Source organism: Aphelocoma coerulescens, chromosome 4A, assembly GCF_041296385.1.
Source record: "Aphelocoma coerulescens isolate FSJ_1873_10779 chromosome 4A, UR_Acoe_1.0, whole genome shotgun sequence".
Taxonomy (NCBI): Eukaryota; Metazoa; Chordata; class Aves; order Passeriformes; family Corvidae; genus Aphelocoma; species Aphelocoma coerulescens.
In genome coordinates this window covers 12,295,883-12,310,526 of record NC_091018.1, presented here as the reverse complement: position 1 = coordinate 12,310,526, position 14,644 = coordinate 12,295,883, and the positions used below count along the sequence as shown (strand labels likewise).

Below are 14,644 nucleotides of genomic sequence, written 5' to 3'. Positions count from 1 at the left end.
GACACCTCCAATGAATTTCTCCAGCCATTGTTTGCAGGCAAATGGCAGTTTCCTCAGGAAGATAAAAAATGGGCTTATTATGCTGAGTAAACTGAGCAAAGCTGGAGTGCACAGCTTGATCTGTCCTTTTCTCATTGGGGTTCCCTTTTTTTCTCTCTTGCCTGCAGCAGAAACACAGGGTGTTTGTGTCACGTCAGAGAGAGCTGAAGAACACACTGTTAAACATTCCAGTATATCAGACTGTGGTAGGTTCAACTTTTCACTCTCTTATTGTTTTTACCACTTACAAATGCAAAAGCAAAGGGAACACATATGATGAAACCAATACTTTTCCAGATTCCACTCAGAATAGGGGTTTTTTTTCAGAATTATTGCTAAAAAAACCTTTTACATCTCTGTTCTACTCTAAAGATTGCTACTTTTTACTGCTGCATGATGACTGATTTTTTCATGAGCTGGATCTAATTTCTTTAGGATTGGTATAAGCTTTTGCCTTGAGAACGGGGAAAGGTTTTATTCTTTTTGAGTCTGATTACTCTTATTGATTTGATGTCCTCTAGAAATCTCTTCAGAGGAATACACTCTCCTTACAGAGGTAGATTAACTGTTTGACCTTTAAGAACCACATGAAAATCAACTGTCTTTTAGACGTAAAAATGTCACCTGGTAATAAAAGGGACTTTTTAATGTGTTTGGGAGAAAACTGAAGCTTTCCTTAGTATTTTTGCTAGAGCTTCACTCTATATTCTGCAACTTGCCTTGTGGCAGATTGTTTCATTATACAGCAGTATCATTAATCTTTTTTATTATCACCTTAAAGATAAACAAACAATGATTTTATTGTGTTTCACACAAGTAGTGCATTTTAATTTCGTAGGCTTGTATTATTGACTTAAAAAACCTGCAATGTTTCAGCTTGAAATACTGACTTACAAATATGAAAACTCTATTCAAATGTGAGGAGATGGCATCTGTTGTGAATATTAAACAAAGTGTGTGATTTTTATCTCTTCCACATGGAGATTAGTATTAACTAGGAGAGCTGATATTAATTAATTTGAGAAGTAATGACTTGTCATTCATTTTGCTTTCATGAAAATAATTGTGCTGTTCTGTGGGCCATACTGAAAGCAGGTCTTTTCAAGGATCTGAAGGTCATATGCTGGAGTCCATTTCAGTAATAATAATTGAAAATTCAGGTGGTTTAATAATCTACCTCTGCAATATATTTCTTTATTTTGCCACTTCTCAAAATGTTGTTTTTCCTTTTTGTGAAAGATAATAATGCTGTTGATTATGATGAATTATTAATTTATGTGGATTAGATATAATTTTCTCAATTCTAGAGTGTGGAAACATGGAGGGGTGACACTTGCTGGCATTTATTTCAACTGGTGTTATGATTTGAAATTCATAGGATAATTGTACACTTATAAATGGAATAAGTGAGGACTCTTCTAGGGATGTCCTTATTAAAATTGTGACCACTGGAATAAAGTTTTGTTTCATTGTTTAGCATTCAAAGTCAAGACATTGCAATCCTGGGAAAACAGCACTGAAAGCAAAACAAAACTCAATAGACAAACATATGTGCTACAGACAGAAATGTAACTGGTCCATCTTTAGGGCTTTGGAAAGTGTAACAATGATGTAAATGACCATTATTAGAAGATGAAGTTTGTTTAGAACGTTTTTAGGAGAAATCCAAATAGATATTTCTGTTATTCCTTGACTCAGGTGTTCAGAGCTCATATTCTCTGTTTCTGCTGGTGTACATCATATATGATAAACTGAAATATGCAAGTAAGAATGAGCAGTGATTTAAAACATACATGCACAAAGCACTGGTAACCAGAATTATTCAAGAAACAATGAATACAGCAAAAATTTATAATGACTATGATTTAACTTGAAGATTGCAACATTATATTTTATTTCAGAGTATTGGCCTAGATTCATTAAGCACAAGTAGCATGTTGGTGAAATTTCTGCTACTGTAAACTATCATAACTTGAAGTCTCTTCATTTAGCACTTTCTTTCATAGCAGACAGGGATTTTTGTTCTTTTTACCTGAGAATGAAACATTTACAGAACAATATGTATGTGCAATGAATGAGTTTATTTTAAACTGCCTTTCTTAGAGATTCTTCCTATTTTTAGCCCGGTTCAATTATGATTACTAAAGAAAAGAGGTTCTGGAGACTAGATTTCTGTAAGTGCTCAGGGCAAAAGCATCATATTTTCTCGCTCTTCCTTGGATTTCATCCAAAGCCAATTCAGTTTAATCTGCCTGCTGCTGCTCTGGAAGTGACATCTGTTCAAATTTACACTCTTTATCATGGCTGACATGTTGTTTGTGTGTCTGTTTACCCCAAGCCCTTGTTCCAACTGCCTCTTGCAGATAATTTGTGATTTTCTTCTTTCAGTCTCGCACAGGTTGCTAGGCATTGAATTGCTTCATTTTGAGCTTTGCTATTATTTTTTATTTCTTTTCCTAAGCTTTGCAATTATGTTTTGAAGAACAAATGAGAAGTCTAGATGCAACATGTGTATCAACAAATATACTGAGAAAGGGTAGATGAGAAGTGAATGGGTGTGGGGGATGTGGCACACCAGCAATATTCCCTATCAGGTTATCATATGTACATCTGGTAAAGTGCTGGCTCTGATATCTATACATCCCCTTTGTAAAATAATTATTGCTTTATAATATTAGCTACTAAAGTAGTCCTAGGCCAAACAACTACATCCAGACCATGTTTTTCTCACATGGAGTTTGTTGGAGTGAAAGGTCCTCTGGACTCAGGCCCAGAGGGAAGCCAAAGCACAGGGATTGAATTAAAACCTTTGGACAAGCTGAGATACATGAAGCCACACCAAAATGAAATAGAAATATAGATTTTTAACTTTCAGTAGAAATATACGCTAAGTGCCTTAAAAATTAAAAAGCTGTAGCAGAGACCTTAAACACAGTTCTTGCTGCAGCAGTGTTACCTTTTCACAGAATTCTTTACTTTAGACAAAATATAGATAGAATTATACTGTTCACATTTTTTAGATAGAGTGTTCACATAAACAATAAGAACTGATAGAAACTGTATATACAAATCTGTGTAATACCTCTGTAACACTTGTGTAAGGCTTACAACTGTTAGAATTAGACCAGGATAGGTTAAGAAAAGAAAAACTAGAATCGTGTGTTAATCTTATTGGTCAATTAACAAATATAGTCCACACTTCTGTGAGAAAAAATATATGGAGTATATAGAGCATATAGAAGAAGTTGTTTTTGCCTGCTGTTGCTGCTGCTGCTTGGCTTTATCATGTAACCCCCTTCGGACTCTGCCTTCAAGAAAGCTATGAGACTATAAAATAAAGAACTTAGCAGAACAGCAGCCTCCTCTGCTCTTTTACCCTGGTCCGAGAAGGAAGGGTACTCCGTCAAAAGCTCAACAGGGCTTCATATTTATTTATATGTAGATAAAAAATTTTGTGCTGTAAGAATTCAAAAGTAGCGAGTTTAGTCTTAAAAGCTATGAGATGGCCTTTGAATCAGAACTGTTGTGAAAAAACATTCTGAATACTTGAATATCCATCGATGTTTTGGATAAATGCAGATTTCCATTTTCAAATTTTCCGCAAAATCTTGAAGTCATGAAATCACCATCCAATATGTTATTTTCAGTTGGTCACCCCAGGACTGAGATTTACAATAAATTAGAATTGCAAGAGAGATGATAAGAGCTGTCACCTTTATTCATATGGGGGCAAGAAAATCTGTGGAGCAGCACAATTTCAAAAGAATGCTAGTAGCTACCATAGATAATGAAAGGTAACCTTAAGATTGTCTTAAATTTCATAGTTTTGGAGAACTGCAATGTGAATGAGCTACTGGAATGGGCTGAGGGGACTGAGAATCCCTGCCTCCTGCCTCTGTAAGGTCACACAAAAAAAATTATGTTGACTATGGTACATACTGAAAGAAGGAAATATATTCATTTACTGGTATTTGGTGCTATAGAAATGATCAAATACCGTTTCCCACATCCTGAAACAGTAGTCTCCATTTGGGTTATTCTTGATTATTCTTTTTTGGTTATTATTCTGCCCTTGCAGTACCCGGGTAAGAGGGTAAACCTGAGAAAGGGTGGTGTGCCTGGACTGTAATTCCTGTAGTCACACTGGGCTGTGTATGGGCACCATGGCCCACCCAGACTGACTTGCTCTTTTTAGCATCCGTCTGTATTGATCCTTCCCTGTGCTCCTGTGACAAGAGCCTGCTGGCTGACTTGTGAACAAATAGGAGCTGACACACCTTTGAGCCAAATATGCACAGCTGCATGATCCATCTGGAGAGTGCGTCTGCTTTGCGGGATGGCAAAAGACTAGCTGAGAGAGACACTGAAAATACACCGCAAAAATAGCAGTTGTATTCTTGGCATCACATTCTCTCTCTTTCCAGTGCTACTGTTCCTTCTTCTGCTTACTTGAACCAGTGCTCATGTGACACACGCACCACTGCGACACAGCAAACTTTTTTTTTTAATCACTTCACAGATTTCGAACTTTATGATTCACACGGAAATTCTGTTGCTTGTAAGAGTTAGATTCTTGCCTTTATTTCTGCTGAGAGATGCTATCTATTAGTGTAAGATGAAAAGACCTTTCAAGATGTGTTGATGAAATCACTATTAGCCATCATTTCTGTATCTGCTTTTCCTGGTAATAAGATCTCTATAACCAGATCCATTGCCAAGAAAGTTCCTATGACCATCAGTTGGGGTCTTTCAAAATGTGTTTAAGAATGGACGTTTCTTAAGGTTTTCTGAAACTCTTCCATTGGAGTTTCTCTAGCAGAGAACACTGTGGAGAGCTTTTATTTCCAAAAGAAGTTAAGGCAATGCAAATGTGTTTCCATAGTTGTCTTAGAACATTTTATGCATAACATGCTCACCTAAATTCAGGCATTCCCTACAAAATATGGAATGCCATGTCCTAGACATCAGAAAGTCATTAGGTGATATTAAAAAGGAATAGTCAAACTATATAAGAACAGGAATAGTAATTCAATTTGTCTTTGGTCCATTATTTTCTCATTGATATCAGAAGGTTTTTTGGTTTGCTGTTGTAAATCCATGACTACTTTGCTAGTGATAATGTGCCACTCCTCAGAATCAGGAGAGATAAGTTCAAGCATTGGTTTTTATTTTCTCTTTTCATCTCTCCACATGTTGTACATTTTTAACATATGGTCATGATCATGACAGTTCAGTTGTTTCCATATGCCATTCCTTACAGATTTCACCAAATTTCTTTTGCCAAACACTAAGATATTTGAATTTTTCCCTTTTACTGTATATGTGTTTTACCATGTATATTCTATTATGTCTGTTGAGTGCTCAGCAGAGGATGAATGTAAAATCCTTAAAGAGCAGGATATAGGAGGTAATGAATTGTTGATGTTTAGACAATCTATTTGATGGATTTTGCTACGTGAAAATTTACTCTTTAATAAGTGGGTTTCAAAGAACATTATGAAAGTAGAGCTTGTGTTCAATTCCTATTACTCTATTTACATTTTCAAAGTACTAAAATAACAAAATAATGCAGTTCTGCTTATTGTAACTGCCTTGATTTGGGATATTTCAATAGAATCCAGTGAACAAGACGCAGATAAATTTGTTTGACTTCTGTTGATATTTGGCTACAACTTGGGTCTTATTTCATGGGGCATTTAATTCACTACGTATCTGGAGAGGTAGGTGTGTTCCCACTGGAAATTCAGACCAAAGTTTGTGGTATTGATCCAAATAGTTGGGGAAATCTGTTATTACAGTTCTCTGCAAGAGTAGTCACAGCAAAGTATTCCGTCTCCATGCAGAAGTTAGTGGGATTGTAAGCAGACAAGTTGGGTTTATTGGTGGAGAATATTTTAGATAGCCTGTATATAAAGGTTTCAATCAAGAATAATTCCTTCAAGTCACCACAAGTAACAACCAAGCAACAAACCATCTACTGGATGTCCAGTGGTATGAACTGTGGTTTTTTATTGTACCTTAATTAGTGAAATATACTGATATCTAATTTCTCTGCTGCTTCAAAAACCCACTGTCTGAACAATGAATGAAGTTCTATTTTATCAGTGTATGGATTTAAACAGTTTCTCTCTCTGTATGGCAAGAGTTAAATTCTGCAAGAATCTGCAAGTTAAATTTCTTGATTATTCTTCTTACTGTTTTTGTAATTTTTTTCTGAAGTGGGGTGTAGCACAGGAAGACAACATGGGTAAGTGCATTATAAGGCAGGAAAAAAAGGTTGAATGCAAAACAGTTGTATATGTAATCACCTTGATTACTGTACTCATTTCTGCTCCTCCTTCTGCTACATATTGTCCTTTATATGACATGGAGACCATATTAGTCTTCAATTTAGAGTCATTTGCCTTTTAAGCTGACTCTCAAAGTAGACTGAATATATATATATATCTATATCATTGTACAGCACAGGAAGGGTAGATTTTTATCCTATGTCAGCATTTTCATATTAGCATTTCTCATTTGCTAATTAAAAGGAAATTCTCCCTATCAGGTCTTCCAGATAAGCAGCTTGTGGAATGCAAACCAGGAGATGACTTCTTCTATTTTGCTTTTGCAGTGCAGGAAAATAACTTACCTTGATTGTTCTGTGTTATGTGAGAGAAAATGCTGGAACATGTTGCCATCATCACTGACGGGGGGTCAAAATGAGCTTGTTGGAAAATGTTCCAAATTTCCTAAGTGAAATTTTTCCCCCCTTTATTATCAATATAGGAGAACTGTTTCACTAAGTAATAATCTTCTCAGTCTGAAAAGAACACCCCACCAATTATATAGTAAATTTCCCACCAGTCAACATGTAAAAGAAGTATATTTGAAATAGTCACTTGTTTCAAATTATTGCTTATGTTCTCTTGCTTTACAGAGGCATCTGAGGCACCACTGTTTTCACCTCTGTGGAAAAGGGTAATTAACTGAGTATCTTAGGAAGATGTGGCTTGATTATTCTGTCTTGCAATGTTTGATTTCCATAACATTAAAAGTAAGCTGTTAGCATAAAACGAATGCAAATATCTGACATAAAATCAGCTGTGCTGCTGTCGCCAGCTCTCCAGAAATGGCAGGAGACTCCCCCAGCCTCAAGGCACCTGCTGCCATTGAGCCTTGCCAAGGCTTTGCTGAGCAGTTGAGGGGGGATAGCCTCAGTTAACCATTATTGACAAAAGCTCTGAGGAAAAACTATTAAACTACTTTTTAAGCTTGAAGAGGAACTCGGTGTGTTCCTTCTCTGTGGTGCAGTTGTTTGGTAATGCAGCTCAGTATATCTCAGTGTGTGGCGTTGGACTAATGCTGCATTTAGTGACACAAGGTCTGACTCTGTGATGCCAATCCAATGGAACAGCCCTGTGTTATCTGGGCTTTGGGCTCTTTCCTTGTGGAACCTGTTCCAGCTAATATAGGCTGGTATGCCAATTCATTTAGTGTAGTGAGCCTTATCAAGTGCTTCTTTTTTTTCCTGATCTGAAATAATTTCATTTACCTTTGGTGTTACTAATGGCTCAAGGTTTCTTCTGAAGTGGTATGAGAGTAAACAAAATCAGCCTTTTGGCTATGTACAAACTGATAGCTCAGAGGTTGGCTTTCATGGCTTCCTATTAGCAATTTCTGGTTATGCAGAAGGCCTGAAGACATGCAGTAGTGTTATTCCTGGTCTGTGGTGGCAAATGTCATTTGTCCCAAACTGTCAAGAAAGTAGTCTTCTTTGTGTGTGTGAATTGATCTTCAAGGTCTCTTTCAACCCCAAAAAATCTATGCTAAAATGGTTTTCTTTTTTTTTCCCCCACAAATTCTGTTATCTGTGGTGCAACAGTCTGTAGGATTACATACTGCAACTTCAAATTCCACCTACAAATAGAGATATACCCTCTAGTACTTCAATCATAGAGATCCAAACATGATTCTTATTTTTCCAAGACAACAAGTGTTGCACGTAAAAGTATTGCCAGGATTCAATTTTAAGCACTGAAATCTATGAGAATGGAAATTGACTCGGTCTAAATTTTAGTCATTAATAGGTATTTTGAAACTGTCTCCCCCTCCACCCCCATCCCCCCCAAGATTAACCACTTTTATTTAAGTAAAATGAAATTTAAAAATTGGTTCTCTCACTGTACTGAATTACCTTTCAGTGGTTTCTTTTTAAATTGTAATAATGAGACTTATTTAATGGAATTTCATTTATACAAGGGCATTCTAAAAAAAAGCTCAAAATATGAGGAATAGCAGTTGTAGTTTTTCTAGAAGAAACCTGATAGGACTTGTGCTATATCACACACTTCTATTTTAGTGTATTTTCAGTAGCTGCATGATGTAAACTGCCTCGGTAAGGCACTATTAGTTTCCACTGTTTCTTTTTTTATGGTATGTTTAGCTTTTCAAGACGAAAGGTAGTCTTTTTCATCTCTCTGTCATATCTTCCCAAGCAGAGGGGAAATTGGAGCAGACAGTTTTAATACCTTAACATACAGTAAGGAAGGCAGGAACAGGCAGAATATAAAAAAGCAATCTAAAATTCAGCATATTAAGTGCCTGGAGCTTGAAAAGGACCAAGGTGTTATAACTTAATAATATCTTTTTGGAATCATATTTTGGAAAAAAAATAAGGGAGGAAATACAGCTCAAGATTTGTGATAGAGTGTATTGCTCTGTGGAGGACAGTCTGTTACTTAGTCATTGCACTGCATTCTGCATAGAAGTGAAAGTAGGCTTAAATTAGCATTTATGGATTATTTGGCATTTAGTTTAGATCAATAATTGACATACTTTTTCCTGTATTAAAATTTTTCCTATAACCTTCCCTCAACCCCAAAAATGAATATTTAAAAAAGAATAAAGTGATACTTGCCTCAATATATCTTAAATTTGTTTCAGACAGTTATGTAGTAACTGAAAATATCAATTAGTAGCTGATCAATGAATTTTTTTATAGTCTTTGCATCAAAATATTATGGGCAGCCCTTATGGCATCCAAGCTGGTTGCCTAAGCAAAGCAGTCATGGATTTGGGCAGCTCATGCAGAGGAATGACTCTTCCCCCTCAGGTTGGATGGTCTGCATCAAAGCTGAATTGTAGAGTGCTAGAAAAGGTAGTAGAGAAAAACAAAATCCCAAACCCTACAGAGGAGCTGAAAATGCTCAGAAATCCACATAAAATTTGTAAACTCTTTCAAATACTACAGTTGCAATCCCAAACATTTTGACATAGGACAAAATAAATATAATTTACCTTCTTGTGATAACTTGAATATTATATCATTTGCAGTTAAAAATTTAATTAAGAAGGCTTTTGGAATAGTTTATATATGAGCATTTTCTTCAGCTTGCATTTTTTGAAAAGACATTATTTCTGAATATATATGAAATAATATTACTTTGGCTGATTCTATCTAGTACATATAGAATGGAAATAGGCAAGAATAGTAATTTAAAACATCATTCATCATAATTTCAGAAGTTACTGCAAGACTATGTCATTAAATATGAGCATATAAATAAGCAAAGTGCTTGGTTTATATGTGCAATTATTCTGAAAATTCAGCAACTAAAAGGGAAGCTGTCAGAGGGTGTAAACATCTTGCTATAGTAGGAGTAGTCCTTTAATCTCATGGCAGCCAGGCACCAGAAGGATAGACACCACATTTATCATCCCAGAGTTGTGCTGGGACTAGAGCTGAGCAGAGCCTGTGCCCACTGGTGACAGTATTAGACCTGGGCTGTAAAAAAGCCGTTTCCTCTAGGAGGATGTTATTAAAAACTTTGGAACCAATTGAAAATAGACTTGTGTATCTTGATTCCCAGCTCTCTAGAACTGAGTCATCCCTCTTTCCTATTTACTTCCTCAACTACAAACTGAAAGTGACAGGTTAGTAAATATGAGTAGACCTGGTTAATAACAGTGCTATTTTATTTCAGGTAAGCTCATGTAAGTCACTACAGATAACAACACTGAGTATACCCCTGGTGAGAGATTTGTCAGGCATCTGATATTAGCCAACATTTTAAGAAAGGATGTTCAATTCCCATAATTTTGAATACAAATAGCTGCATAATTTTAGGTTGGATATTAGAAAAAAATTTCCTCGCTGCAAGGGTTGTCAGGCATGGAAACAGCTGCCCAGGGAAATGGTGGCATCACCGTCCTTGTAAGTGTTCAAAAGAAGTGTAGAAGTGGCACTTGGGGACAAGGTTAGTTGGTGAACATGGCAGTGCTGGCTTAACAGTTGGACTTGATGATCTTAGAGGGTTTTTCAACCTAAATGATCCTATGATTCAGTAATAACTTACTGTGCTCTTTCCACATCTGCCTACTCTGTCCATTTTTTTTGCAAAAACTCATACGATGAAGTACTTAAAGCATAAATTTCTGTTTTGTTGTTTCACCCTACTCAATCTACTCTTTGACTGTAAGAAAAAAGTCCTTAAGCTGCTGCGGAGAAGACACAGTGATGTTCTGTAAATCAAGAAGGCAATTTTATATGACAACATAAATCTTTACTATGGTTGTATTTCCTCAGTTGTGTCACCAAGACTGAGTTCCCTTTAGACTTCATCCAAAAATGTGAAAAACATAAAAGAAATATTTACTGGAATCCATACTGTGTTAGAAAAACTGCAAAGATGCAAAGTGCCTGCAGTTAAGAGTTTGTTTATTATTGACTTTATTATGCATTTAATGGCAGTAGCATTCAAAGGAAATGAATTATCAAAAGATATGACTTTCATATGCATGTAGAAGGGAATAAAGATGAGAGGCAGGAATATTATTATGTGAAAAGGTTTGGAATGAACTAGGAAAAAAACACGCTGAAAAAAATTTTACAACTATTACTGATATTAATGAATCTAAATGCCTTATTTCATTTGATATCAAACTGGATGACTTTGTTAAACTTGAACCATTTTAAAATAGACACTTGTAAATAATGACAGAGGATGAACTAAAACTTTATGATTAAAAAGAACTTTAGCTCTTTTATTTAGGTTTAAAGGTTGATAGCTTAGAAGGCTCTAAAGGTATATTTTAGGACTTCATTAACTAATGAAATTAAATTGAGATTTTCATTCTTGCATATCAGAAGTATTTAAATCTAACCTGGCTTGAGCCGTTTATTATAAATCCTCACATTACTTTCTTAACTGTTTCACAGTCTACTGAGTATTTGATGGAAGGGTACAGATGTAGTTTTAGATATGATAAGATTAGGTGACTTGTGAAACCTTACTCACTTTAGGGTGTCTGCCCAAGGCTGGAATTTAAGTTCATGGAAACTGTGTTGACTATTTCCATCATCCTAAGCACAAGTTTATTAAGTTCTAGAGTATTACTAATTGTTAATCGATTTCAATTTTGCTTGATAAATTTCATTTTTCAGGAGCCACTCTGTTCTTATTCCCTCTCTTTTGTTTTGCAGATGTATTTTTAATTGGCAATCTTATCAACTGTGTTAAAATGTCTTTATACTATAAGCAGTTAATATCTCATCATTTCCTCAATAAATCAATCAAACAATCTATCCCATTAATTTTATTTAAAGTAGTTATTTGCTTTAGTTTAAACAACTGATTTCATTATGTGGGAGCCATTTGTTCATGTTCCCTACTGCTGCATAGCACACAATGACAAAAGCAATGAGCTGTGCAGTGCAGAGGAAGTAAGGGAGAATCTAAATATTTTAGAGGTCTTTAGTATCTCTGCAATAGCAATTGATTGTTAGTGACCATTTATTTCCTTTCATGACTGCTTAGCCCAGGACAGATCTTAATGGTCTGAGTGTAACTTAAAATCTTGTTATTTCCAGAGCTGTGACTGTCCCAAATTGCTGTGTCACAAACTGGAGTTTGCTGAATCATGACTGTCATGTTTCTGAGTTACATCCTTGGATGTTTTCATGTGAGAGTGACTGAGAGAGATTTTTATACATTTTGTTTCTAGGCACACAAACTGATTCTGGGATGTTTTGTGCACCTTCAGTTACTGCAGAGCAGCAGGTTCCAAACAGAGGAACATTTAGGCTGTGTTATTCTACCATTTTTAAAAGTGTTACTTTTATATGACATTATACCAAAAACCCCAGTAAAAAAATAAAAATCTTGAGGAAAAACATGGGTAAGGGGAAATGCTGATAGGACCTAAACTTTCCAGCGGTGATTTTGGGTTTGCTTGTTGGTTTGGCCATTCTGTGCTCTCCTAAAGGCTGGGGCTCCCCAGGGTTTGATTTACCACATCACTCACAGTCTCTGTGTGTGGTGGTGTTGCCACCACCTGTCTCTCATCTTGACCCCTGGACTTCGCAAATTCATTGTGTCTGACCTCACTAGACACAAACTGTGTGAAGCTAACTGAGTGAAGCTAACTGAGAGCTAATCTGGTTTTGCTTAATCTCTTTCAAGAAAAAGGTTCCATCCCAGTATGGGCTATTTGCTTAAGAGCTGGACTCACTGATCCTTGTGCTACCCTTCCAACTCAGAATATTTTGTGATTCTGTGAAAACTGCAGCTCAGTTCATCACACTCAATAGTGTCACAGTTACTGTCCCAGTAAGATTAATTTTGTATTCTGTTTTCAAGAGCGTTCTCTAGCCCCACTGCAGATAAATGGAAAATTATTTGATATCCAACTTGAAGTTAATGCTTTTACATAAACATTATACTTCCTTCCAATAAGTCTTTACCCTACCATTGTTACAAATGACAGCAAGATCGTAAATGAAAGACAGTTTTTCAGTTCATCTGTTTTATGTCTGATTATTTCACACAGCAGCAAAGGAAGGAGAAACGTGGAAAAAAATGTGTTTGTAAGATCACAAAATTTGGCAGAATGAGCCAGGGGCAGATGTAGTGTTTGATGCTACTTTTAATTCTCTTTTTAACTGACTAGATGTAAATGTGAAAATATCCCATTAAAAAAATTCACAGTAAGACGTTAGCAAAAAGAAAGCACCCCAGAATACAGATTCACTTACTCTTCCTTCTTAAGGTCCTGTTTTTCTTTGTCTTTTTTGCCATGATGAGTACAGAAATGAACAGCCTAATTAAAGCTGAAATTGTGTGAAGTTTTTAGAAATATCTTTCCATACAGTCTGTAATGTTGTTAGAATTCTGTTAGCTAATTTAATAATAATTATCTTAGGTAAAGGCTATCCTGGTTTTATTTTTTAACAGGATTTCACCATGACTAATAGGTGTTAAAGATTGTCTCTAATACCTCCTAAAGCTTTAAGGGCTCCATTTCGAGAAAAGTGCTTAGAAGTTTCAGGTAATTTTTCAATCTTGTGGCTTATGGAGAAGAGAAAAGGTCTAGTTTGGCCAGTAAATGCAAAATTGCAGATGTCTTCAGTGGTGCAATTAAAATTTATTTTGAATCCTGATGACAGCAATCAATACAATAAAAGAATTTACCTTTTTTTTTTTCTCTAATGACTAGAAATAATTGAAAAAGGAGTCTTTATCCTTGGAAAAGTTCCAATTTTCAATGAACAGTCTAAATCTGTCACAAACTCTTCTGGCAAAAAACTTGGAAATATCAGTGTAACTTTTACAGAGATTGATAGGTAAACTTTTAAAAGGAGTGCTCCAGAGAGCATAGTGCAGAGGAGAGAACCAAGCTGGGAAGAAATCACATTACAATGTAGCAAAATATACAAAGAAAAGTAATTCCAATTTTTATGGGAATATTGAATTTTTGAACATCTGATTTCTCAGTTTTGTTGTTATGAAGAACTAGAGATACTTGTGCAAATCTGACTTTTTAGACACATTCATAGAGAACATTCTTATTATGTTTTTTTTATTTCTTTCTAGAGGATAAAGTAATTACAGGTTGTTTCTGCCTAATGATAAAAGGTAAATGACATCAGTAATGAAATATTAGCCAGAGGGGACCAAACGTATTTCGTGCAGATCACCTCATTAGTTTGTTTCCAAAATATGTTCACCAGAGTGAAATTGCAGCATGTGACTGGCTGTAGTGACAAACATCTGTTGTCTTAGCTCCTAAAGGGCTTTGGGGAGTGGGTAAAGACAAACAGTTCTTGTTTAATCAGGTTATATATAACCTGAGAGACACTTTTTGTCATCTGTGGTGGTGTCACAACCTGCTGTTACTCCTTAAAAATTACTTACAGGGTTAAGTTTCTCTTTAAAGTTGCATGATCTTTTAGTAAAAGATTTCCTTCTGCTTTGCAATGATTACAAGTGCAAGAGCTGCTGTCATCAAACAAACCAAACCAACCAGCCAAACCTATCTGTACTCCAGAAAAACACCTGAGGGACTGAGAAGTCCCATCTTAAAAAAAAATAATGTAAAATGCCAGAGGACAATGCAGATGGATAAAACTTAGGTAAAGTTTTAAACCTGCTCATGATTGATGATAATGAAAAGGAGGCATCTGCATTGGCTATCCTGTGTTTTCTGTGCATGAGCAGAATCTGTGTTTCTCTCAGCTCTGAATATCTTTGTGTTTGTTTGGCTGCCAATGCAAAGACAACTCTGCCTTTCAAGTGGTTGAAAAACTCAAGAAATTATCCAGAAAAGGTTTCTGAGACACTCT

The 14,644-nt window shown here is 35.8% G+C and overlaps 1 long non-coding RNA gene across 1 annotated transcript in view; it reads left to right on the top strand.

Annotated features, from left to right (window-relative positions):
• LOC138110447 (uncharacterized) overlaps positions 1-14,644 on the top strand; it is a 283,040-nt gene that overhangs the window by 94,071 nt on the left and 174,325 nt on the right. The window contains exon 3 of the long non-coding RNA XR_011150931.1: positions 168-245. This is a non-coding gene — a long non-coding RNA (uncharacterized lncRNA). The remainder of the gene's footprint in view (positions 1-167; positions 246-14,644) is intronic.